We start from the raw sequence: 27,148 nt of genomic DNA, 5'->3' as shown, positions 1-27,148 counted from the left end.
AATCCCACTACTGGGCATATATCCAGAGAAAACCATAATTCAAAAAGACACATGCACCACAATGTTCACTGCAGCGCTATTTACAATAGCCAGGTCATGGAAGCAACCTAAAGGCCCATCGACAGACGAATGGATAAAGAAGTTGTGGTACGTATATACAATGGAATATTACTCAGCCATAAAAAGGAATGAATCTGGGTCATTTGTAGAGATGTGGATGGATCTAGAGACTGTCATACAGAGTGAAGTAAGTCAGAAAGAGAAAAATAAAAATCAGATATTAATGCATATATGTGGAATCTAGAAAAATAGTACAGATGAACCAGTTTGCAAGGTAGGAATAGATACATAGATGTAGAGAACAAACATATGGACACCAAAGGGGGAAAGCGGGGTGGTGGGTGGTTTTGCGATGAATTGGGAGATTGGGATTGACATGTATACACTGATGTGTATAAAATAGATAACTAATAAGAACCTGCTGTATAAAAAAAAGTAAAAAAAATCACAGAGCTATAGCGAAAAGCTAATAGAAAAATTAAATTATAATTCAAAAAAGTACAATGAAGGCAGTAAGTGACAGATTGAATACTGCAGAAAAATAACTGAATTTAAAAAGTAGGAGACATGTGTGAGAAATTATTTAAGAATCAAGTAGAAAAATGAAATGGATATAATAAACAAAATGTCAAGGAAGACAGATCCAAGGAGTATATTACATAGTCGTAACAGGTGGTTAGAGTTGGACTCTTCCCGTCTTAGTTTTGACTGAGGTTCTAAAAAAGATATCAAATACAAAGTCAACATGTGACAAATCTGTATATGCAACTTTTCTAAGGAAATTGTAGGACTCAGTTCCACAACTCTTGAGCTCATTGTGTATTTAAAGAGGAGACAAGTTGCAGAGAGAAAGAAAGACTGGTGAAGATATTTAATTGGTGAACAGTAATGCCCTGTTGTGTGCCCTTCTACCATTTGGAGGAGGACTGGGGATGCTACTTTGAGACCCAAGCAGTAAGGGGCATTTAAAGGAGACCACTCACAGAGCAATTTCATTATATTTAACAAGGATAGTCACAGTGTGACAGGTACTTCCCATGTTCTGGGTACTTCACGTGCATTACACCTTTTAATACTCAAAATAAAACATTGAGTTAGGCACTATTATTATTTCTAATTATTAGATGAAGAAACTGAAGCACAGAGAGGTTAAGTAACTTTCCATGGCCTCACAGATAATAGGAAGTGGTTCCAGGTTTCAAATTCAGGTCATGTAGCACCAGAGTCTGTACTCTTAAATACTATACCATACAACTTTGAAATGACTCCTCTGCAGTTGGAAGACATGTGGTTGGTGAATGAGAAAAATAATGCAGGCTGTGAAATGGATTGTGACTCCAGGCTGAGAACCGCTCAAGAACAAGTCAAGAGGGCAAGGGAAGAGTTGACCACTGTATTTCATCAATTATAAGATGAACAATTTTTCCTTGAAATCAAGAAACATCTTACAATTGATGGCAGGTCATAATTTAATTGGCAGAGGTTTTTTTTCCCTTTTTTAGTGGTACATAAATAATAGAAATCTTAAAATTAATGGTATCTAATACCATTTGATGGCAATGGGCACAAAGAAAAGGAAATGCCACCTGACCAAACTACAGACTCTGCAATGAATCATATTTACGCAGCTATAACAATGTGAACGCTGTTGATTGGTTTTCAGCTTCGAGAATCAACAAATAGGCAAACACAGAGACTTAATTCTGGTCACATAAACATTTTGAAGGTAGAATTATAGCTGTTGGGAAGTGGTAGATGAAAAGTTGGAAGAAAGGTGGAGGAAAGAACAGGGACTTTCATCCAAAAAGAAAACAGATGGCACCCAACCTGGGTGACTGAGAAGTAGTTTCCATAAACATATGAGCAAGCTTAAACCCAGCAATGAATGGTGCCAAATCCTAGGTTTTGGAAATATTAGGGAGAAATTACCACTCTTAGGACTGCAGGGGCAGGGGAAGGAGTAGTGGCTGAAACTGGGGGGTGAACAGCTGTAAGGAAAGCTGTGGCTTTTTGTAGAGTGAGGCAGCCAAGCTGTGGATGACCCAGCAGGGAGGCAGGTGGGAAAATAAATACTCCAAACTCCCTCTCTCGCTATCCTCCAATCTCCAATGGCCAAACCCAAGATGATGCCAGAGATCAGGAAAGCTCATTGATATGGTCAATAAGGGACACACAGAGTAGAGAAGAAAGACTAGATCTGGAGGAGCAAACAGAAAACATTCAGTACAGTACACTAATGTCTTTACCTTAGACAGAAGGTTGGCAAGATAATGATTAAAGCTGATAGACTGTGAAAGTAAGAAATGTTCAGATAGATGATAGATAATAGATAGATGATAGAAATATAAGGATAAAGGGAGTACAGTAGCAGTGTAAATTAGCTAAATCTTACCTTTATAAATAAATAAATATTGCAACAAAAATAGTTTTTATTAAGTCTAGGTACATGAAGGAAATGAGAACACCTAAATATCACAGTAAAATGTATGAGATACAATGATAAGGTGGGAAAAGGGGTAATCCACAAATTTCCAGACAGAAAAGTATAGATTACTTACAAGTGAAAACGTTCCAACATGTCATTAGGAACACTAAATGGCAGTTGGGAGTAAACTGATGTACACATAATTTAGAAGTGGGAAAATATGAACCAATGATTTTATACACATTCATATTTTTTCTATATGCAAGGGTAGCTTAAAATCATTCTCAAAGGAATATTCATGAAGTATTCCCTTCACTACCCTTCTAGGACAATGTCCTGACTGATTAAGATGTTACTCAAAATAACATAGTCCTGGGAATTCCCTGGCAGTCCAATGGTTAGGACTCCAAGCTGTCACTGCCTAGGTTCAATCCCTGGTCAGGGAACTAAGATCCCGCAAGAAAAAAAAAAAAAAAAAAAGTACTCTAGAATAATTCAAATAGGGTATGGAAAAAGTGAACTCAAGTAAAAACCAACTAAACATACAAAGTTAATTAATTATTGTCAATTTTTTTGAAACAAAATATTACAAAATAACTTGGGATAAAAATAAAATTTACAATAATAATTTGCTTAAATTCTATTTTATTATAACAAACTACTGTGAAAGGTTGGATATAGGATAAAAGAGAATGAAGACAAAAACTAATCAGGGTTTATCATATTAAAATCTAATAAAGTATACTTCACGGTAAAAAAATTAAAAAGAAGACTTTAAAAATTTAATCAAAATTATAAACCACATTTAAGATTTAAAAATTATGAATCATTACATACCAAATAATTAACATCTAATATATAAAGGCTGGTTTTATGAATTTGTAAAAAGCCTCTAGAAATCAATTAGAACAACAAAACCTTATTAGATTAATGAGGAAAGGAAATAGATACAAAGTCCAGGGAAGAAATATACAAGCTCCATAAAAATGGTAAAACATGATCAATGTCTCCTGTAACTAAAGAAATACAAATTTAGGGCTTCCCTGGTGGCGCAGAGGACACGGGTTCGTGCCCCAGTCTGGGAAGATCCCACATGCCGCGGAGCGGCTAGGCCCGGCTAGGCCTGTGAGCCATGGCCGCTGAGCCTGTGCTCCGCAACGGGAGAGGCCACAACAGTGAGAGCCCCGCGTACCGCAAAAAAAAAAAGAAATACAAATTTAAACAATAATGATAACGTGTTTCACCTACCATATTAGCAAATATTTAAAGATTTATATAATACCCAGTGATAATAAAAATTTAAAACAAACACCCAATGTTGGTTGGAAGCTAAATTGTCATAATTATTTGGAGTATAATCTGTTGATGTTGCACAATTTTAAATGTATGTAACTTTAGTGCAACTATTATAGTTCTGAAACTTGACCTACCAATAGACTCAAATGTACACGCAAGGATTTTTTACTATAAAAATGTTTATAATAACAAGCAACTAGAGGCAATCCAAGTGCCAAAAATATGTTTGCTTCAAATAATTATTGTACATTCTGACATTCAAATCTATTCATCTATTCTGACATTAAAATCTATTTTTTTAAATGAGGCAGATATTTATATGTTGATACGGAAAGGTCTCTGAGATATACAGCTGCTAAAGGAGGGGAAAAAAGATATGTGCAAAAGAGTCTATATACATACCTCTTTGTCTTGAAAGTATATTTCTATTGAGGGAGGAAAGTATGTGCAGGACGCTTCTGAAAGAATGTATAAGGGACTGTTAATGGCAGTACCTTAACAGAAGGGAACTCACATGTTTTAAATTAATTGGCATCTTTTATCATGTTACCATGTGTATATGTTATTTTCATAACACTCCTTAGCAAAAGAAACTCTGTGATACTATAGGAAATTGACACAATGAAAATGGGAGATTTTGTTTTAATAAAAATTATATATGTTAAGGTGTACAATGTGATAATTTGATGTACATATACACAGTGAAATAATTACTATGATGATGACTACTCAAGCTAATTAACATGTCATCTCTTCACTTAGTTAACTTTTTGTGTGTGTGTAATGAATGAACCAGAAATCTCTCTTAGCAAATTTCTAATATTCAATACAGTATTACCAACTATAGTCATCGTGCAGTACCTTAGATCTCTAGACTTACTCATCCTGAATAACTGCAACTTTGTACCCTTTGACCAACATCTCCACTCAAATTGGGAGAGTTTATTATTCCTCTCATCTTTTACAGGTCAAGCATGAAATAATAAAATATGATAGAAAAGATATTAATATTATAATTGATAATATGCCTTTAATAGAAGAATATTGAAATAAGTATTCTTTGCTGGTGTTCTTGGAATATTTATTAAAATATCTAACAAACTGTATGCAAAGATTATTTCATTTATATCTTATACACACACACATAATGTATAGGCCACTTTGCCATAGATATAAATGCAGTAATGTTTGAATTCAATAAAAAATATAAGTGACACTTTCCTCCTCCAAACAAAGCAAAATACCAGATCCAAGACTTGGGGACTGAGTCCTCCATCTTATAGAAAAGTGCAGAAAATGCAAAGTTAACACTATAAATTCAGATCATTTGAATAATGATGGAGAACATTTCATATAAAACTGGAGAATTGGAACAGAAGCACTGATCTGAGGCAAATTCATAGCCTTAATTGCTTTCACAATCAAATAAGTAAAAACTAAAATTAAGCACATGTCTCAAGAAATAATCATAAAAACAATAAAGTAAACATAATTAGAAGATAGAGGTTAATAGACAAGTAGAAATGAATAATGTGGGAAGCAGAAAACAAGTGATTTGATAAGTAAAATCCAAGTACTAGTTTTCATTTTGGGGGGAAAAAATGAAAAAAAAAAAAAGAGAAAGACAACACTGTCAAAAAATAAAAGAGAAAAATGCATACAAACAGAATTAAGTAATCAAAATAAAATTAGAGGAAAGACACATGGTCACTGATATAAAAAATAAATTGTGTAATATGCAAACCCATTTTAAATGGGATTAAAACCAGAGATAATTAACATGGATGATATTTTAGAAAAATAAATATTTATATCAGTAAATTTTATATTGGTATTATTTACCTATATTTTTGGTATTATTTACCTATAATTTACCTATATTTATTATACATATATATAAAATTAACAAAAAAACATAGGTAAGTGAATTAACACCATAGAGGGAGAAACAAACAAAAATTAAGTTTATCAAAAACTGCCTCTGAGAGTGGCATAGACTTATATATACTACCAAATGTAAAATAGATAGCTAGTGGTAAGAAGCTGCATAGCACAGGGAGATCAGCTCGGTGCTTTGTGACCACCCAGAGGGGTGGGATACGGAGGGTGGGAGGGAGATGCAAGAGGGAGGAGATATGGGGATATATGTATATTTATAGCTGATTCACTTTATTATAAAGCAGAAACTAACACACCATTGTAAAGCAATTATACTCCATAAAGATGTTTTTAAAAAAAAAAACTGCCTCTGAGAGTAGCAATGACCAACAATGACCAAAAAAACAAAATTATGTGACCAGATTCTTTCAATGTTTGAGAAGCAATTGCTTTTTCTATATAAATTTTTCAGATAATGTAAGCATTTATCAATCTTTCCAGTTCTATACAGGTTTTTAAAAACCTGATATCAAAATGTTACTAAAATGGTCCACAAAATTGATAAATTTCACTTATGAATATAGGCGCAAAATATTTTAATAAAATAATGGTGACTTAAATAAAGTAAAATATAAAAGAATACTAATCCTTGGACAACTCACTTTTATTCCAAGATTTCCATAATGTTTCAACAATTGAAAAACTGATATAATTTATCATTGACTACCATGATAAATTATGAAAGGAAATAAATGATACATCGACTTGATAGATTATGAAAAAGATGTATATGTTTATGAAACATTTCACTCTATCAACAGAAATTTCAGATAAATGACATTTAAGATAGACAACTAAATTCAAAAGAAAAGCAAGTTACAAAAGGGCTAGAAGTAAATAAAGATGAATATTTATATCATTTGAAATAGAGAATGATTTTAAAAGCTTTACTTAAAATACAACAAATTAATAGATTTTTTTCTACCTAAAATTGAAAACCTACATGTGAAAACAACGATAAAAAATGAAAAGGTAAATAACAAACTGGAAGTATATTTTCATCATAAAGAAGACAGGATTATGATTTTTTACTACATAAAATTTATTGCATATCAAACATCTAACAAGAGCAATAGTGTTTTCCCATAAATTTAAAGATGGACCATCATCAGTAAAATCACTTAAAACATATCCATTAACAGTTCAAAAAACATTTAATAATCTCAAAATATGCAGAAAAGAAAGTAACAAAATGCAAAAGTAATTAATGGTTAAATATCAAAACAAAGAAATAAAAACTCTTTGCGATGGAAGGGAAGTTTCTTAATCTAAGGGCATCTATCAAATCTTGACAGCAAATATGAATCCTAGCAAAGAAACCTTAAAGAAATTCCATTAAGCCAGGAACAAAACCTGCTAACATTGCTTTTATTCAACATTGAACTAAAAGTCAAAGCAGAATGACAGCACCATGAAAGTAAGAACTGTATAAACTTAAAAACTGTTCACCTTTGCAGGCAAGGTGACTGGCTACATAGAAATCTCAAGAGAATTGATAGACATATTAGTAGAATAATAAGTTTAGCAGGCTTGTTGAATTCTAGAGCAAAATGCAAAAATCAGTATTATTTCCACGCATCAGCAATAACCAAACGAAGACATTAACGGGAAAAAAAAAGATTTCTTTCAGAATTTCAACAAAAACAATAAACCTATAAAAGTACCTCGGAATATATCTAAATGAAGACTCAGTATATTTATTGAAAATTAAATTTTCACCAATTAATCTAGAAGTGCAACACAACTTCAGTGAAAATTCTGATAGGAAAATAGAAAAAAGGCAAATGACTAAACAAAAATGGACAAAACATGTACAATTCACAGAAAAGTTGGCCAATAAAGAAGAAAAAAATGCTTCATCCCATTATAATCAGAAGGAGGTAAATTTAAATAAGATACTATTTTAAACCCAAAATATTGGCAAAATTTTTATATTTTGATACTACCAAATGCCAGTAAGCCTATGGAGAAAGGGGAGAACTCTTACACTACTGGTGAGATTATAAATTGGTACAACCATTTTGTAAAGCAGTTTCAAAGCAGTTTAGCAAAATCTAGTAAAGTTTAAGATACACAGACTCTTTGATTTGGCCATTCCATTTTTAGTATATGCCCTAGAGAGATATTCACATATATGCAGAAGAATGGAAGTATAAGAATATTTTTTTTTCAACACTGAAATAGTGAAAAACTGAAAACCTAAGGGCAATCAAATCAATAACAGAAACGTTAAAGATATTATAATATAGTCATACAGTAGAATAATACACAACAGTGATAATAAGTTAATTTATCCACTTGGGAAAATATCACAAATATTAGCAACATTTGCTCTGTATTAATGCATATTAAAGTAAAAGCACAAAAATATGCAAGGAAAAATGTAAACACCAAATTCAGGATCCTGGTTAACTGGGAAGGAAGGAAAGGACTGAGGAAATGGTATCAGGACAAGATAAACCAAGGGCTTCTACTGTATCTGTGGTGTTTCCTTTAAAAAAAAAAAAAAAAAAACTATGGCTAAATGTTGTGCTTTAACAGAGCTGGTGGAAGGTTTCAAGGAATAGGTATTTGTTGTTTTATTTTTCTATACCCTCTAGTGTTTGAAATATTTCCCAATGTGAGAAAATTTAACAAAAACCAAAGGCGTCAGTAGGAATTTTACTCAACAAAATAATGTAAATGAAGCAAATTTCAACCCAGTAGTAATCTAAGAAATATAAATTTAAATTACACTAAAATAGACAAATGAGTTACTAAATTGATGGAGGGTTAAGAAATCATATAATCTAATGTTGTCAAGGATACACATTGTTTTCCAAAGGCAATGTAACAACATGTATCAGAAATATTGCAGGGGCTTCCCTGGTGGCGCAGTGGTTGCGCGTCCGCCTGCCGATGCAGGGGAAGCGGGTTCGCGCCCCGGTCTGGGAGGATCCCACGTGCCGCGGAGCGGCTGGGCCCGTGAGCCATGGCCGCTGAGCCTGCGCGTCCGGAGCCTGTGCTCCGCAACGGGAGAGGCCACAGCAGAGGGAGGTCCGCATAACACAAAAAAAAAAAAAAAAAAAAAATATTGCAAATGGTTTACCTTCTGAGCTGTGCGCACCCTCTAGAAAGTTATCCTAAAAGAGGTGTGAAAAATAAAAAAAAATTTTTTAATTAAATTAAAAAAAAATCAGAACTAGCCTAGATATCCAACATAAAAGATTGTTTAAATAAATAATGCTGCATATCATGCAGTGATTAATGAGAACACAGCTGGTATTTTACGCCACAGTGGTTAAAGACTTAGAGTTAGGAGATAAAAACAAGTTAAAATAAAACGCATGTTCCTACAGAAAAATATCTCAATTTGCTTATATAAAATTACATATTTAATCTATATAATACACATAAAAATTACATATGAGATAAACTACAGGTAATAGTTTGGTGACCATCTCATGGTGATGAGTTTCAGGTAATATTTTGTCTTTCCCCTTCTTACATTTTATACAGTACAAATGAAAATGTTTGAAACAAGTTTCTAACCCTTAGCCCTCCCACAACAACAACAAAAATCAATCCTTTGATCAATCAATCAAGAGAAAGAGGGAGAGATCACAGTATTAACAGTGGCAATCTCCAGATGATAGAATTACATCTGGTTTTTCCTCCTTTTGCTTATCTGTATTTTCTAATTTGTCTACACAGAATAATCATTCAATGAAGATAATCCTAAATGTTAATTTTTACAATTTGAGTATATTTGGGGACTTAGAGAACTTTGAAGAGGTAACTTTTATATCCTATCTCCTGGTTGGTCTTCTTCCTCATCAGTTACCACTAAACTAGAATTATTTATTCTCTCTCAATTTTTCCCTTCCCTTCCTTTCTCTTCCCTCCCCTCCCCTCCCCTTCTCTTTCTCTCCCTCTCCCTCTCCCTCTTCTTCTTTCTTTGTTATTTCAAAGAGGCTGGTATTTGAATTTAGAAAACACCAAAAATGGCCTATTTCCTTTGTTAGGCAGACAGATTCCGTAGTCCCTGCTATTCTTCCTCCTTTATTTTCTCTACCTATATGTGCTTCCTTTTGCTATTATTGCCCTTGGTGAATGACACCTCCACAGGACTTACTGGAGAAACTGTAACCTGGCTCTCTTGTGCCAAACTGTGTTCCTTTTAGGGGTAGGAATCTTGTCCTGTTTACCCAGTAAGCCTAGCACAGTGCCTGACCCATCAGGGAATCCCATACATACATGTTGCCTCCCCACATTGGTCATGTCGCCTTCTGGGCTTCTCTTGTCTTAGCCAAAAGAGTTCCCAATTCTAATTCATCAGTAGTGATTTAATGTTGCAGCAGTGCATTATAGGCAGAGTATAATGACTAGCTTAAAATGTAGTGCTTGGTTTTTCTAATGGTTTTATTGTCATAGATTTCAATATTTGTAAATTAGGAATTTATCCAATTTGTACATACCTTTCAAATCTGTGAATTGCTCCTTCATTTTATTCATGTTGCATTTAGTACTAAGTAATGTAGACAATTTACTTCACTTTTATACACATTTCAGCAACATCTCTCAGAAAGTTGGTTTATCAGAATATATGTGAAATCTGTTGCTGAACTTTATACTCCAATCAATTACAATTATTATGAAGGAGCATTTCCTTGTTAATTAACAATTTACATCAGTACACAGATTTGTAGTGTCCCCAGCAGTTTTAATTATATTACTTAATGTAATGATCACACTATTCTTTCCTCTTTAGAGATAAGACATCAATAAGTTAACTTGACTAAGTTTACACAGCTGGCCAAGGGAAGGACCAGACTTCAAGGCAGGATCTTGTCCTCCTTCCATACTGAATTAATTCATTCAACAAATATTCAATGAGCACTTATACATACAAGAACCTGTTCTAGGTGCTGGGGTTACAGATGGAAGCCAAACAGAGCCTAGTCTCATGGAGCTTACAAGATTTAGGAGAAACTAATTAATTATTAACGTACAATTGTGATAAGTGTCAAGAGGAAAAAGCAAAAGATGAATTGAAAGCTGCTAACATCCCGGAAAGAGCCAAGTACAGATTTAAGTGCCTTGATAAAGCAGCATTTTAACCTCCTGGCAACATCTGAGTGCTCACTCTGTGCCAGGCACACTTCCAGACACTTTCCATCTATTAATTCATTGAATCCTCCCTTGGAGGTGGATTCTATCATTATCATTCCCATTGCACAGATGAGGAAACTGATGTACAGAGATTGTGTGGTTGCCCATGACCACATATCTCAGAGCCCCTGACTGTCTTTTGTTTCCGGTTGCCTTCTAAATTGGCATTGACAGAATCCCTGTGGTGACGAGCTCTTAGCGCTTGCCTTAAACCCTAGTGCAGAAAGTCTACTGAAACAACAACATTGCTCAAATATAAAACAAACTTAGATCATGAGACTCAGAAGATACTGATTTCTATAATAACCTCCTACACATGACTCTACTTTGGTGTCTATGGCTTCATACCTGGATTATTACCACTGACCTCCCCGATGGTGTGATTTGCTAACTTGAAGGTAAAAATGGACTCCATTGGCAATGAGAAGAGGGGCAGGAGTGCCCACCTCTTTGGTTGTTTGCTTGGCCTAGGTAGTGTTATTTGTTTTGGGGGAATTAGTGCACAGGGAAAAGGATAGCCAGAATGAAGGGAACTGATCACTTGAGACTGCCTGTTCACAAGACAGATTAGGACCAATACACTGGTGAAGCACAAGTCTCAGTGGCTCTGTCCCTTGGCTCAGTCGCCTGGCCTCAATTTGAGTCCAATTGCTTAATTTTCTGCACACCCCACGAAAGCCAATTCCCATGCTGCTCTGTGTCTTCTTTATATTTCTCCATAATACCATCTTTGGCTGTTTAACTGCAGCGGGCTTTATGATAAGGGTTACTGTTTGTTGTTTTCTCCGTTGGCAGTAGGCAAAGACTTAATTTTAGAAGACACACTCAAACTCAAACAGCCCTGAACGACTTACACAGAAAGCAGGGTGTTTTCTAGGCTTGTTTTTGAAATATTACAATTTTTATTAGGCAATTTTATCATTGTTATAAATAAGTAATTGTACTGGGGAGAAGGGATAATCCTTATTTAATTAAATTCATCTATACTCCCAGGTTGGCAGCAACAAGACATATGTGAGACTAATACCCACAGCCTGCCTCTTTGCATGTGCAATTAAAAATTCACTCTACAGTAGCACTGCCAGTTTCGTGTTGCTTTTGGCATTTACAAATTCTTTTATTTTGTGCCTTTTTTTTTTTTACCATACACATATGCTGGAGCAGATGTTGCTTATTTGTTGTTTATTCAAATCTGTAGGCTCTGGCAGCTAACTCCATTGTTCTGTAATGAAGCTTTATTCACTGTCCTGTATTAGGACCCAGCGCCTGCACGAGAGGCTGCGTTAGCTCCCAGTAGGATGCCACAGTTATTGCCCTTGTAGTTGGCTGTTTATAGTCGGAAGCTTGCATTGGGGAGAAAAATCAACAACAACAAAGGGCTGGGTGGTTATAGTTGAGGTGAATGGAAAGGAACGGAACAGGCGGGAAGGTCACCCAGCATTACTCTGCTCTGTAGTTCTGCCTTGGTGGCCTCAGCCTGGCATCCGGGTTCATCTGCTGCGGGGATTCGGTGTCTGAGGCTGGGAAGCATTTCCTCCCTGCTCTTTCTCTTCTTTTTCTTTCCTTTCCTCTCTCTAGTTATTTAATTCATTCGCAGGCAGGGTGTCTAGTGCATCTCCTCACCCCCACTCCACCCCATTATTTCCAGCGCACACATAGATTCACTAACAGCCACGCTTAGTCCAGCGCAAAACTTTCTTCCATATATCACACCCTCATCACATCTTTCCTCATCCACGTACTGTTTCTGGCTGCCTGTGTCTTGGGGAAGCCACACTTCATAAAGTCAAGAATCGGGCTTCCCTGGTGGTGCAGTGGTTAAGAATCCGCCTGCCGATGCAGGGGACACGGGTTCGAGCCCTGGCCCGGGAAGATCCCACATGCCACGGAGCAACTAAGCCCGTGCACCACAACTACTGAGCCTGTGCTCTAGAGCCCGCGAGCCACAACTACTGAGCCTGTGCACCACAGCTACTGAAGCCCGTGCGCCTAGAGCCCGAGCTCCACAACAAGAGAAGCCACCACAATGAGAAGCCCGGGCACCGCAACGAAGAGTAGCCCCCGCTCGCCACAACTAGAGAAGGCCTGCACGCAGCAATGAAGACCCAACGCAGCCAAAAATAAATAAATAAATATATATATATATTTTTTTAAAGTCAAGAATGTCAGGTCCACGTTGACCAAAATAAAGACCTGCTGATCCCTAGAGCTGCAACACCAATTTGGAGACGTTCGCCTTCTGGAAAACCCCTGTCTTGGCCAGGAGGCAATCAATCAGAGATGTAACCACCTCCCTCTGGCACATTATGACATGGAACCTCACTATTAACACATTTGTGATTCATCTTGTCCCAACGAGTGGTGCCAGGGATGAAACCACATCCTCCCTCCCCGTGGCAGCTGGGAGCAGTCTAGCTTCCAGCATGCATAGTTAACACATTGGCTCCTGTGACATTGCAAGTAACAATTCTTTTAATTATCACACCTTCCCTCCCCCTCCCCACCCACTCCACAGACATTTTGGCACCATGGGGATATTTTGCAGCCGGCAATCAGTACTTTTCTTAATTGACTGAGTATGTTCCAATAGCATGAAGGCTGGTATTATCCACTATGGAATAAAAGGGGCAGTTGCTTGATGCTAAGTTCTATAGCTATAACCCTACACTTGTTTGGGAGCTTTTACTTCCATAAGAATGCTCTAGTGTTCGTTCATGATTGTTTTTTGAATTTCATTTCTCCTAATTGTCTATACTTGGATATATCCTTAGGATTGAATTCAAGGTCTTTCCCATTCTGGCCTCAGTACATCCTGACAGTCTCACTTCCTTTCCCACAGCCCAGACTGCATGTATTTGGGTTGCTCTGCACGCCTCAGCACTTCCCACTTTTACATCTTTGTAGTTGCCTTGCTCCCTTTTCATGGAATCCACTGCCAATTTCTTTTTCTACATGCCAAAAGTCATCCATCCTCAAGGTCTCAGTTCAGCTATTGCCTCTTCTATCATCTCCTCCAAGAACCCTCTTCCCTGGAGTACCCCTTCTTCAGTGCTCCCATAAATTTTGATATGCCTTTACCATAGGCCTGAACACAGTTTGCCTTGAATTATAATCAGCTGGTGCAAAACATATGTCTCTAACTAAACTGGTATTTCTTTTATGGATTCTTTGCATACATCTTTGTAGCCATGTCTTGATTAGGGGTTGGCATCATATCCGTGGAGCCCTTAGCATGGGACTTGGGCTTAAAGAATGGGGATAAACCTGTACTGAGTATTCTATAGGCCAGGCATCACACACAGCACTTTACATTCTTAACTCATCCTTAAAACAACCACAGGAATTAGTGGATTTTACCCCCATTTTCCAGAAGAGGAAACTGAGACTGAGGGAGGAAAAATAATTGGATCCAGGTAACCCAGCTATTGAGTGACTGAGCTAGGATTCACAGATCTGTCTGATCCAAAAACTTTTATTCTTGCCAAAACATTCCTCTATTTCCCTAGCAAAAATTTTAATGTTATGTTAGAATAGTCAAGATACCACCCTAATATTAAAATGTAGGTAGAATTAGATTTATAATTCAACAGAGAAAACACTGTTGTACTTCTAAGGGAATATTAAAATCAAAGTACATTAATATGGTTGAAATGAACCACACCAAAAAAGGGGGAGCAAACCAAAGTTTATGATTTAACTAGGGGTTTCGTTTATTTAAATTCAGGCTTAATAATAATAACAGTTATTATTATCATTATATATATCCCCACAGAACTATGCTAGATGAAAATAAACAAGAGCATGCTCTTCTATGCCCCTTATAAAAATTAAGTTTTTGTTTAACAAGAGATGTCTTTCAGGGTTTGTTCAGAGGATAGCTTATATCAGATATGAAACCAGGAATCCTTTATTTTGTTTTAGCCTAACAGGTTGTTTTGGAAGAGGATTAGAAAATCAGTCTCTCACAGGTCCTTTTTTGAGCCTGGAGAGGTGATTATGGAAGGAATGAAGGGTGCGGCCAAGGTGGTTGATAGAAGCCACCAAAGAGGAAGAAAGGGAAGGTAAAGAGGACGTGTTTCAGATGTTTTTTATCACACGGTTTATCCCCTATTCTTGCCCCAGCTCAGCCCCACCACTTTTCCCCCACTCCTTTCTAGGTTCCTTTAATTACTGGCCAAGTGCTAGTATAAAACCATTCAAGGTGAATATTGCATCAAGAAACTAGGCCATTAATAAGGGAGTTTGTGTTTTGCCAAAAGTCCCAGGTAGTATGAAATCGATGTGAAGATCGATGGCTTAGGGGAGTGCAAGGGGAAAATCATAGCTTCCCACCTTCTTTTCAGGAATCTGTTGGAAGCAAGATTCTCGTACTCGTCTTGTGTAGCAAACATTATCCTGTATGGTAAGCACAAGGCTCTAGAAAAGTTTGAGCAAATGAAAAGGAAACTGGTACTAGAAGAGGCTTTGAATATTAGGGCTTTTCCTTCCCTATCTGATCTTATTCTGGCTGTTCTCCTCACTTTGGAAAGAGAGTTGGCATTTTCCCCTCTCAGCCTTCCCTGGGAAAGTTGAAACCAGAGGTGAGACTGGTTCTTCTCCCTGGGAAGAGAGGTTAGAGACTGGCTCAGAGACAGAGCAGCTGAGAATTCGATTGGTTTCTTCTGCTGCCAACTGCAGTCTGCTTCTGGTGCCCACACAGACTTCAAGGATGATATCTGACACGGTCTATTTCCTTCAGCATGTGCAATTTGCCCACCTGCATGGCAATTGCACAGGTTTAACCTTGGTCGTGGTCTGATGCACTAACCAATAGGATTTAAAATTTATTTTATAAAATATAACATGATATGAACTTGTAAATATTCTATTTTCATTAAATGACTTTCTTTTAAAAATATGCAGAGTCTACAGGGAAATTCAAAGTTCTGTTTCTATCATTATTGTTCCTATTGTATTAATAGGTAATATTATTAGCATAAATTCTTGCCTCCTGAAAAATATGACTATTTCAAAAACCAGTGTTTGCTCTTTGTTAACGACAAAGTGAATAAATTGTGATTTCCTAGCAGGCCAAAGACACTGACATGCATACCTTGGTAATCTAGTGGGGGATCTGACACTTATTCGAAGCTCAGAAAGTATTTCTTCAATGGATAAATGAGACAACAGAGATTTCTCAGGAGCTGTATTCCTGCCTCTGATAAAAAGGCAAAATCAAGCCTCTATCTAAATGTCTTCATAGAGCAATGATATGAGAGAGAAAGAGAGAGCTAGAGAAAGAGAGAGATGGAGAAACTTATGATGGCCAGGCTCTAAAGGCTTAAATAAAATCAACGTCACTTAAATAAATTTTTGCAAAGATAATGTAGTGCAGTAGTGTGGACTTCTGTTGACCTGACTTGATAATGATAAAAAGCTTTGAATTTAGAAGAATAAAATAATTTTATGCCCATCAGACAATTATTTTCAAACATTAATATCAAATAATATATCAACTGGAATTTTATCAGAGAAATTGAAAGTTTACATGGAGATATTGAATAGAAGAATGGACCAAGATATTTTGGGCAAGGTATTTTTTTCTTTTTGTTTATTTTCTTTTATATACATTACCAGCTCTTCCTACACTTTCCAATACCTTCTCAATATATTTTTTCATAAAATAAATTTTTACGCCAGGTAAACTAAGAAATCTAATAATTTCAATTCACTCTTGGCATCTACTCTTATGGTAATTTCCATCCTTTTTTTTCCTTTGGATAGAATGATTTCTAACCCTGCTATGAAACTGTCATCCTCAGGGATTTTCCTTCACCTTCTTTTTCCTACATCTTTTTGGGTTGGATTATCCTTTTCCTAGAACTCATTTATTTCTTTGGGTATCCCTTTTTTTCCCCAGAGAACATCCTCCAGTGATTTCATTAGATTAAAAAGATATATAATCAGAAAACAAAACTCTGTTCTTAGTGTGCCTTTCTAATCAACAAGATGGTGGCACTTAATGCCTGATGCACAGTTGTCACTTTAGGATATCTTAGCATCACCAGCCCTCTAGTGTTTTTTCACTTCAACTTGAAGGACTTCCATTAGTTTTTATCATTGGGCAGGTCTGCTAGTGATAAATTCTCTCAATTTTGTTTTTCTGGGAATGTCTTAAATTGTCTTTTATTTTTGAAGGACAGTTTTGCTGAATATAGAATTTCTCGGTTGGCATTCTTTTCTCTTTCAGTGCTTTGACAATGTCATCCCACAGCCTCTGTTCTTCACGGTCTCTGATGGGAAGTTAACTGTTAATCTTCTTGAGTTTCCCTATGGTTTATTGTTATGATAGTTTGTTGTTGTTTCTGGTTGGTTGGTTGGTTTTAAAGTGGCTTCCCTCGATTAATTCTGTGAAGTCTGTCTTCTTTGTCATGTGCAGTCACTGAAGTCTCTACTCAGATAGCTTAGTGGTCAGTTAATGATTGGGCAGATTTTTTTTTAAGTGCCTTGAACAAATAAGTCTCCCATGCACCGCTGATGGTTTCTGTGCATAATTTGGAGCACAGCTTCAATGCTCCAACTATATACAACTCAGCCTAGTCTTCACTTCCTCCTTGTTCAGAGCCTCAAGGTCAGCCAGAGGTGAAAGATTGGGCTCTCCTCAGATCTTTCCTGCCATGCACACAGCCTTGCACATGTGTACAACCTTCTAGATCCATAGGAATATATTGGAGCTTTTCAAAGTCTTCTGTGGGTATTAGTCAGCTTCATGTTTGCCCCAAGTAGTATCGCCATCTCAGGTAGCTGCAATGTTAAACAATTATCATTGGTTGTTTTTGACAAATACCCTGAAGATGTGGTTTCCCTCACTTAAGGACCTGTAAGTCAGATCAAATAAAGACAAGCTTAGTGAATGGGGTTTTGCCAGAGAGCTGCCAGCCAGGTCAACTAGTGACAGTTCTCCAGGGATGGGCTTTTCTCGGAGGTTCACACTTTTTCTGCTTCTACCACTCACTGCAAAATCTTCTGATTTTCACAGCTATTGTTGTTCCAAGACTGCTGGTTTTCAAGGCTCATGCAGAGCCAGGGAAAGGATGATGGGATTAGGGTAAGTTAAAATGCCACGAAGTTCACTGTTGTTATTTATAGCCAGCTTTTTTTTTTTTCCTTGAATAAATGCTCCTTAGTTTGTTGCAAGCCTTGAGTTAATTTCTAGAGTTCTGAAAAAGTTAATTTTGACCATTTTTGCCAGTGTTCTTGTTGCTTTTATGTAGAAATGGGGTTTGGCAGCCTATTTTTCCATTATTCCAGAAGTACTTCTCTCCTTTTATGTCTTTGTAATAAAACAAATTTCTTTTTTTTTTTAAGAGGATTCATTATCTGATCTAAACTATTAAAGTATTAACAAGGAGGTATGTTTCCCTTGAATTACTTAACAATATATTCCTATAGTACAGCTAAGAGATGCACACACATCAATGGTTATCATCAAAATATAAATAGGAACACATCCACATACTTCCCTCCCTTTTATACTTCCTTCTGCCCCTCTGCTGCCAACCTAATGAACGCGTCCTGACATACATTTCTCAAAGATGGTTTAACAATTCCATGTCCAAGATGCTACTGTATGAACAAATTTCTTTACTACAGTTTTAGCAAGATATTTGCAAAGAAAAAAATTATATGTGTTCATTCTACCATTTTAGTCCAGAGTCTACATTTGTTTTATTATTCAGTAACAATGGATTGAAACATTTCTACTAGTAGAATATCAGATAGTAAGACACACCAGAAGGAAAGATATTCTTGGTTAAGACCATCCTTCTTTTAAATCCCCATATGATCAGCAGTCTGTTTTGTTTCTGTGTAAAGCTAGATTCAGTGGTTATGTTTATATTTATGTTGTATACCCGACAGCATTCTGAACCTTCCTGAATTAGAGAGATGGCTTCTCATGACATTAAGTTACATTTGTGTTATTCTTGACATTAATAAGAACTTCATATTTTTCTAGCTCATAAATTTTTTCCTTACACTCACCAGTATAGTAGCTTAAGCAGTCAGGCTTATCCCCATTTTTCAGATGCTAAACTTTGGCTCAGAGGAGTTAAGTGACTTGCCACAAGACAACCAATTAGTATGCACCAAGGTTGGAAGTTGAATTCAGGTCATCTGTATTAAAATTTAGAGACCTCTTCGTTATACCATCCAGTGTCCTCAACTCCAGGTACCATGGACTTTCAGATTGTTATTTAGTCCAAACCATCCGATGCTTAAAATACCTACATAACCTTCAATATTTTCTTAAGCATCTAAAGTAAGGGGGATGGAGAGGTCAGTTCATAAATATTTCCAATAAAATTATGCTTTATAAGAGAAGACCAGGGCTAGTTATCTTTGTTTTTGGTGGGGAGCAGGGTATGGAAGGGAGGAGAGACTCAACTTTAGCTCAATAGCTTATTTTAAAAAATAATTGCATGCAAGTTTGCAGATTTATACTTTTTCTAGTAATTTAACAAATATTTATTGAGTACCTATTATGTGTCCAGAGCTATAAATAACAAAGTCTCCACAAAAGGAAGAGATGACATACAATTAATAGGTGTACACATCTCATGAAGAGAGTTATTTTCTCTGTTTTGTACAATACTGTATGCCCAGTTCCTTAGGACATACCCAGATCCTGATACATAATGGGTGTTCAATAAATATACATTTATATAATTAATTAATTAACTAATAAGGTAATCTTAGATGTTTTTAAAGGTTATGAAAAAATAAAATGGAGTAATGGAGTTTAGAATGTCCTGGCACAGGGAGTTATATTTTATTAGATGGTTAGGAAAGATTCTCTGAGGAGAAGGGGTTGGACACCCTTGTCATCTGATTTTAGAATATTCATTGCTCGTTATTTTTGAAACCTATTTCAGAAACAACCACTGAGAAAACTCCTGACTCAGAAATTCCATTTATACTTTCAAATCACAAGGAACCCTAGAATGTCGTTTCTTATTCCCTGAAGTAGAATGGCAGGAGTAAACACTGGACCTCACTTCAGGTCCATTGCTGATGTTTTGTATCACCATCAGCCAAGAGACTAAACAGATATTTCTTTTTAAACTCTAAGCTGTAAGCTTGAGAATGTTACTTAGTTTAGCTTAATTTTATTTATTTATTTATTTATTTATTTATTTATTTATTTGCGGTACGCGGGCCTCTCTCCGCTGTGGCCTCTCCCGCCTCGGAGCACAGGCTCCGGAGGCGCAGGCTCAGAGGCCATGGCTCACGGGCCCAGCCGCTCCGCGGCATGTGGGATCCTCCCAGACCGGGGCACGAACCCGTGTCCCCGGCATCAGCAGGCGGACTCGCAACCACTGCGCCACCAGGGAAGCCCTAGCTTAATTTTATATTAATTTCCTTAAGAGCATAAGAGTGGCTTCTGGAAAGTATATATTGATTAGCAAAACTCTAGAAATTACCATAATCCAGAATTTAGCCCTTAGAAAATAAATGCCAATACTTTCTCCTTTCTTCTTTGGACATGGATACAGGACTGACTAGTGAAATACCAAAGATTTTATATGCGTGCTTTAATGGAAAAAGCATGAACATAAGGTCAGGTCACATTGTTTGTGTGACCTATGGTAAGTTATTTGAGGCCCGCAAACCCCAATGTTTCCGTTTTTATGATGGGCCTGATGAAATCTACCCAACTTGGCAGTTGTAAGGATCAGAAACAATGTGTACAGAACATCACAAACAGTAGTGGTGAGCAATAAATAGTGGCTATTAGTACTGTAGTTATTACTGTGGATTCATCTTGAAAGTCATTTGTAAATCCTCTTCTGTCATTTCTATGGACAAAGATATGAAGACATGATAAGTGATTATCAATAGATAGTCCTTAGTACTCTTTTAAGAAAAATGAGACACATTAACTGATTAAAAAATGGAGGTCTTTTCTTTGATTCTTAAAAGGAAAGTATGTGTAATTACACAGACTTTCATTTTCAGATATGATCCAGACTATTACTAGTAACATGCTAAGTGACTAATTAAGGGCTCATACAAGTGGTACATTAGAGTTTACTGAGAATTCTAATTCAGTTTTCTATAGAGGCCTGGCTGCTACGCAATGCTTTGACAACGTTATAAGATGCCTACTGTACATACAAACGTAAATTTTTGGAATTTTTACAATTTTCAAGAATTATGGTTTGTTATCAACATATTAGTAACATTACCTTGAATTGATCATGGTTTTCAATTGTGGCTCTTGGTTTTTTTAATGTAAATTATTGTTAATTTACTTCTTTTTCATTTATTCTATTTATGATTAGCCCTTCAGGGCCTGTGATGAATATTTACATATATTGGACTTTCAATAATTCGATTTTTTTAACATTATGTACTAGAGTTCATTTATGACTCGTTCCTACCATTTATCTTAGACTGTGTTCCCCAGAAACAGTCCTTGGTAAAAGTTCGTGTTAAAGTGATTTATTAGGAACTGTTCCCAGGAAAAACAGTAGGGGAATGTGGAGTGGGTCTAGGAACAGAAGGAGGTAATACACTTTTTAACATACCCCTTCCGCACACTGACAAAGGTCCAATTTTTCATCTTCTCTGATTCCACAGGCGCTATCTGTTATTTTAGCTTTGAAAATAGCTAGTGCCTTAAATCACACAGTAGATTCCCTAGATAGCTGGGAGAGTAGTTTTCAATGGATTTTTTCTGACTTCCTCTGTGCCCAAAGCAAGAAACAGCATGAGGATTAGTACAAGTGAATGAGACAAAAAACACAAGACCAAAAAGGTTTCTAAAATGCATATGTTGGCAGCGTAAAAACACTAGCTTGTCTTTCAAACAACTGTCAGACTCCCAAACCTCTCCTGCCTACTTTTTGCCTTTCCAAATCTGATTACTCCATCAGTAAAAGGAATTATTTTAATCTTAGTAGTTTGCATATATGGCGTGGTTGCCCTGGTCACATTCCAATCTAGATAATTATATCTGCTCTTCCTCAAACCCCCAGTTGCTTATATTCCAAGTGGCATTCTTCTTTCCTTTTTAATCAACTGCTCCTAGGCACCACTGTGAGGTAGTAAACAGCTACAGGAAGCTACCCTGGAGATGGTTGCACATCCTTGGTAGGTGTGCTCATCCCAGTATAATTTGTCTATCAACTTATTCAATTTTTAAAGCACTTGGCATCCTTCAGGAAGAAAATCCTAGAGAAGGGAAAATCCTATTATTACTCCTATAACCTCAGTAGATTTGAAGCACTGCTCTAATTAGAATGGAGACAACACCAACAATTAAAAAGTGATAGACCTGTGCAGAGAGGATGATTTACGTAAAGGAGTTTCTCAATAGCAAGTATTTCATTGATAGCCTATAATAAAATTAGCCTTAAGTTTCAGAGTGCCAAGGTATCATACCTCCATGCAATATTAAGCATTTCTAAGTTACACAAGAGGGGCATTGAGTTATAACCAAATATCTCCAACAGTTTACTTAGAAAATGTGTATCAGTATAAAAGCAAAATCGTCTTGCTTTTTGTGAAGAAAACTTCACTGTAAGTGGAAAGAACAGAGTTTAGACAAACTTATTTCAGAGGAAACATATTCTGATTGGTCTCCATTAACAGTCACTCTTTAGACAAGTCCCTTACCTTACGAATAATTCAATGTCCCATCTTCTAAGGAAAAAAATCGCCATGTTCTCTTGTAATTTTCTGGTTTATGTTTGTGCCCTATTCCTGCTCCCACAGTACTTTAGGGACCTAAAATAAATTCAGTAAACTTGGTTGACAGAGCGAAGATAAAATATTTGAATTTCAGAAAAGAATATTTAACTTCAGAAGAAAGGTGCTTAAATTTACTTCTAACACAAATCACTGTAGGGAAAGAAAATAAAGTTCCTCTTCTATTTGTAGCAAGGGAAATGGTGTGGAAATAATTTCAGAAGCACCATATTTTCTGTTGTTAGAGAAATTGTACATGCTCTTCTGACAGTTCCTGGTAGTTGTGGCCTCCCTGGGATCCTAAGGAAGCCTGGAGAAGACAGAAGCCAGCTGGCTCGCAGACCCTTAGGACTCATATGCCTTCTTGATACTCATTAGTGTTACGGGAGCAAGGACTCTGAAGTCTGTATCCAGACCAAAGGTGTAACCATTTCCCCAAACATAAGAACTTTTCTGTTTTATGTGTATCTCTCCAATCACCACCCAATTTGCCCCTCTCCCCACTATGACCAGAATCCCATAATAAATAATAGGGCCGTTTATGGGGAAATGGAAAGAAGGCAAGTTTACGTTATTCTTTGGGGGATCCCTCTCATGCCCTTTGCTTCTGATACACAACACTGCTAGAGGCATCTGGGTCTTGCCAACTCTTTGTATCCAAGTTTCACAACTATTTGTTTCTTCGCTGATCCATAGCCTAATTCCAAGACAAAATGCTTCTAAGTGGGATCCTCCTTTTTCCTTGGAGAAGGTAGAGATGTTAGAAAAGGCTTTGAGCCAAGAAAGTGAAAGGGAGTCAAGAAAGGCCAAAGGCAGATTTCAGAAACTTCCCTTCCTTAATTTGGTTACAACGTAGTACCCCATAATTATAGTTGAGTATAAAGACTTACCTACAATTATTTCTAATTTGTGAATGAGGAAACCAAGACTCATAAACGTTAAGGAACTTGCTCAAGTTCACCCAACTGGCAAGTGTTGGCATCAGGACGAAACCCAGATTTCTCTGACTCCAGTTGGAATGCCCCGCCCAAATTCTGTGCTGCCAATAACCGATCGAGATGTAACTTCATTATAAAATGAGTTTTGCTGGTGCAGATTGCATTTCATTAGAAGCCAAAACAGATAAAATGTTTTATCACATGTGTCATAAGGGAGTGGGTAACACAAAGCCTTTCAGGATTCACTCTGTGAAACCTGATTGCTCACCACCTTGTAGTATGTCTGAGAGAGGAAATCCTCTCTGCTCTCCTCTCTGTCTCCCTGTTCACCTTCGTCTTCTTATAATTTCTAAAATATGCCCATGTTACCTGTAATCTGTATATATTAACCATAATAATTTCTTTATTTTTAAAAATAGATTTAGTCTTCCCTCCTTTTCTTTGTCTAGAAATACATGCAAGTTACCCTCTCCACGTCTTGGCAGGCTTTGGTGGACCATGTTGAGCCAATATGCATGCTCAGACATTTAGGGGTGGGCATGAGGTTATGGTTATTTCAGGCAATCAAATTGTTGTCATTATAAAATGGAAGGCTTAATGACTCCATTTCTAGGCCAACCCTCATACATTTCTAGGCCAACCCTCATACTTTACATATGAGGAGAGAAAGGCCCACAAGGTTGGTGACTTGTTCCAATGCCAGTGATGATTAGTGACAAATCCAGACCCAAGACTCTCAGTTCTGAGTTTTCAATTCTGATTATTTTATGATTAACCAGTTCTCTGTGTAACATGTTCCCAAATTATTCTTTGTTTAAACCATATATGTAAAGGTAAATTTAAGCAGGTAATAGCATTTTTTTTTTTTTTTTGGTAATAGCATTTTGATGGCATGAATAATGTCTGGTTTCTTTTCAATCCCCAGAATTTACCTCAGTGCCTAGCACAGAGCAAACACTCATGTTTGTTGGGGAAACAAATGATCAAGTAGTTTTTTAAATAAAGCAAGCTCTTCTTCAAACAGTTAAAAATTAGAGTAAGCTTTTCTTAGAATGTCTTTTAAAAAATATTTCCTTTACAAAGTTATTTTATGAATGCTTAATTGAAAATAAAATGGTTTCACCTTAAATTAAGACACTATAGTTCAGATTCAGCTACAATGATTGTATTAAGAAGGTTCTTTTACAGATACTTGGTGATGATAAAAATCTTGAGTAAACATTGTTAGACTTCTTTATCTATGGCAAAATCTGTAATTTTCCCAATGTTAAAAGGAACCCAAGTTTATTCTAAAATCAAAGAACAAAGAGAAGTTCAAGTGGGTTGCAAACTTGGCAAAAACATGTCCTTCTAAGAAAAAAAGAATTCAGCCTCAAAATCTGTTACTGCTGTGCATCTTCTGGTTTTCCTTTTGTAAGAGCAAAGACCAGAAAAAAGAATGATAACATCACATAAAGCAATGGAATATACTTTGCGTGACAAAAGATATTAAAATTGCTTGTTTGAAATTAAGCCAGATATATAATTCCTTTTGAAAAGTCCATTTGAAATAGGCCACCTTGTGACCACAATCATGCTTTAAGTTTGGGTGTGTAACCTCATTCTGAGTGCTACCATTAATCATAGTTCAATTGCCATCACTTATCTGGTGCTACTAGGTAGAAATAAGTTTTTCTAATATACTTGTGTTTGCATTTCACTATTTATAGATCCGTGATTATATTTCTCATTTGTTATCATGCTTCCCTTTGCTATCATGAATATCACAAAACTGCATACAACATCTTCACTTGATTTTTTCCCCCTGTAGTAGGTATTCAGGATTTCTCTTCTGAAGAGTTTTTAGCATTTGAATCCAAATCGTTTACACATGTCAGTGAAACCATGCTTTAAAGAGGAGCCAGTGCTTCTGGAGCCCCAGATAAAAGGACTTAGTTTTTAAAGTGTACAAAGACTCTATTATAAGGCTATTTTACTCTTTGTAAGGGCTACCAACATCCTCAGAGTTCATTCTCAGAACATTTGACTGAACTTCTGCTGAGGAGAGACACAATCTTATTCACCATTGTATCCCCTGAATCTAGAACACTGCCTAACTCACAGTAAGCACTCAATAGATAAATATTTTTGGAAATGAATAAATAAATATAGCAAGGTTTTTTCTAGATGGTGGCTAGTCATCAGCTTTAAAATTCTTTTATTTCATTGCTTAGGAGGCACGTCTTATAAATTATGTGTTTCTAAAACATATGTTGAAAAAGATCTTCTGGGGTATTTTTTATTGCTATCAAATTAAATTAAAAGGCACTTTTAGCATTTTTCTTTACCATCTATTTTACCCATAATCTGTGCCTTGTCGACTAGACAAGTTCCTCAAAGCCTGGTCTGTGTCTTTCCGGTCTCTCCATTATTCATCCAATGCCTGGCACAGAGTAGCCAATCAGTAATATAGTTGTCAAGTAAATGAATGAGAATATATAAAATAATTTTTACCAGAATTTAAAATGATTTTGAAGTAGTAAAAAATAACATTGGTAGTGCAAAAAAAAAAAGAGTGACATGAAAGACATTCTTTAGAGAAAAATCAAAGTGAACAAGGCAAAGAGGTGAAAGGGATTAAATATGACAGATATGGAGGGCAGGGTCTCAATCCTCTGTCCATCTTTCCAACAAGCTTCAGTGGGTTAAGGTCCTTAAAAACCCAAACCTCCTTTATTTAAAAAAAAAAAAAAAAAAAAAAGGAGATTAATTAGGATTAAAATTTAAAGATACTGGGAATTCCCTGGCGGCCCAGTGATTAGGGCTCTGTGCTCTCACTGCCGAGGGCCCAGGTTTGATCCCTGGTCAGGGAAATAAGATCGCACACACAGTATGGCCAGATAAATATATAAATAAATAATTTCTTAAATTTTAAATAAAATAAAAAGATACAATGCTATGAGAATACTAGATGAGCCATGGCAAAGCATTTTTAGTTATCTGGGTGATTGCCCTGGATGTTTCACTCAGACAGAAAAGCAATAGCATATTCAAAAAAGTTTAACTGAAGAGAGGTTTGAAAAGGAACTATTTACTGAGGTGGGCTGAATTCAAGGAACCAATAAGAGATGGGGAGGCACCCCTAGGCTAGGAAGAGCAGAAAGCCATTACCACTCCTAGGTCTGAAAAAACAGTGGGAAAGAATCATGTTACTGGAGCCTGGTAAAAGTGGAAGCTTTAGAAGGAAAACACTTTACCTGGAGATCTCACGGTAAAGGAATGCAGCTATTTTCAAATAGTACCCCAAAGGAAGTGGTGGTAAGTAAGTACTCAGTGTTCTTTCTCCTGCCCTTCAATCTCTACCAGTGCCTCCCATTAACCGAACACAAGTGAAAACCTGGAGGAAAGACAGGGCAAAAAATGACTGGAGTAGCGGCAGTGAAAGTAAGGAAGGGCAAATGGAGACTAACCAACACACGAGTGGCTTCCCTGAGAGTTTCCCCTTTGCCCCCGATGCAGCCACCAGTCCTACATCTGTCCCCTAGAATGTAGGTAGATGAAAATCATAAGCCTGATTCTTGATGAAAATTTTAGTTCTCCAGCTTGGTGTCTCCAAACTTTTTTTCCTTTT

General features: G+C 36.5%; 1 protein-coding gene and 1 long non-coding RNA gene across 4 annotated transcripts in view; one reads left to right on the top strand and one right to left on the bottom strand.

The window, feature by feature from the left end:
- ITPRID1 (ITPR interacting domain containing 1) overlaps positions 1 to 27,148 on the top strand; it is a 58,954-nt gene that overhangs the window by 16,037 nt on the left and 15,769 nt on the right.
- Positions 20,447 to 27,148, bottom strand: part of LOC114486301 (uncharacterized) — a 30,167-nt gene continuing 23,465 nt past the window's right edge. For all 3 annotated transcript variants that reach the window (XR_003679813.2, XR_003679814.2, XR_003679811.1), the window contains exons 3-5: positions 26,775 to 26,914; positions 22,529 to 22,639; positions 20,447 to 20,706 (exon numbers count right to left, since the gene is read on the bottom strand). This is a non-coding gene — a long non-coding RNA (uncharacterized lncRNA). The remainder of the gene's footprint in view (positions 20,707 to 22,528; positions 22,640 to 26,774; positions 26,915 to 27,148) is intronic.

Source organism: Physeter macrocephalus, chromosome 5 (genome assembly GCF_002837175.3).
Source record: "Physeter macrocephalus isolate SW-GA chromosome 5, ASM283717v5, whole genome shotgun sequence".
Lineage (NCBI taxonomy): Eukaryota > Metazoa > Chordata > Mammalia > Artiodactyla > Physeteridae > Physeter > Physeter macrocephalus.
Note: the sequence above shows the minus strand (reverse complement) of the source record. Positions and strands in the feature narration are given on the sequence as shown.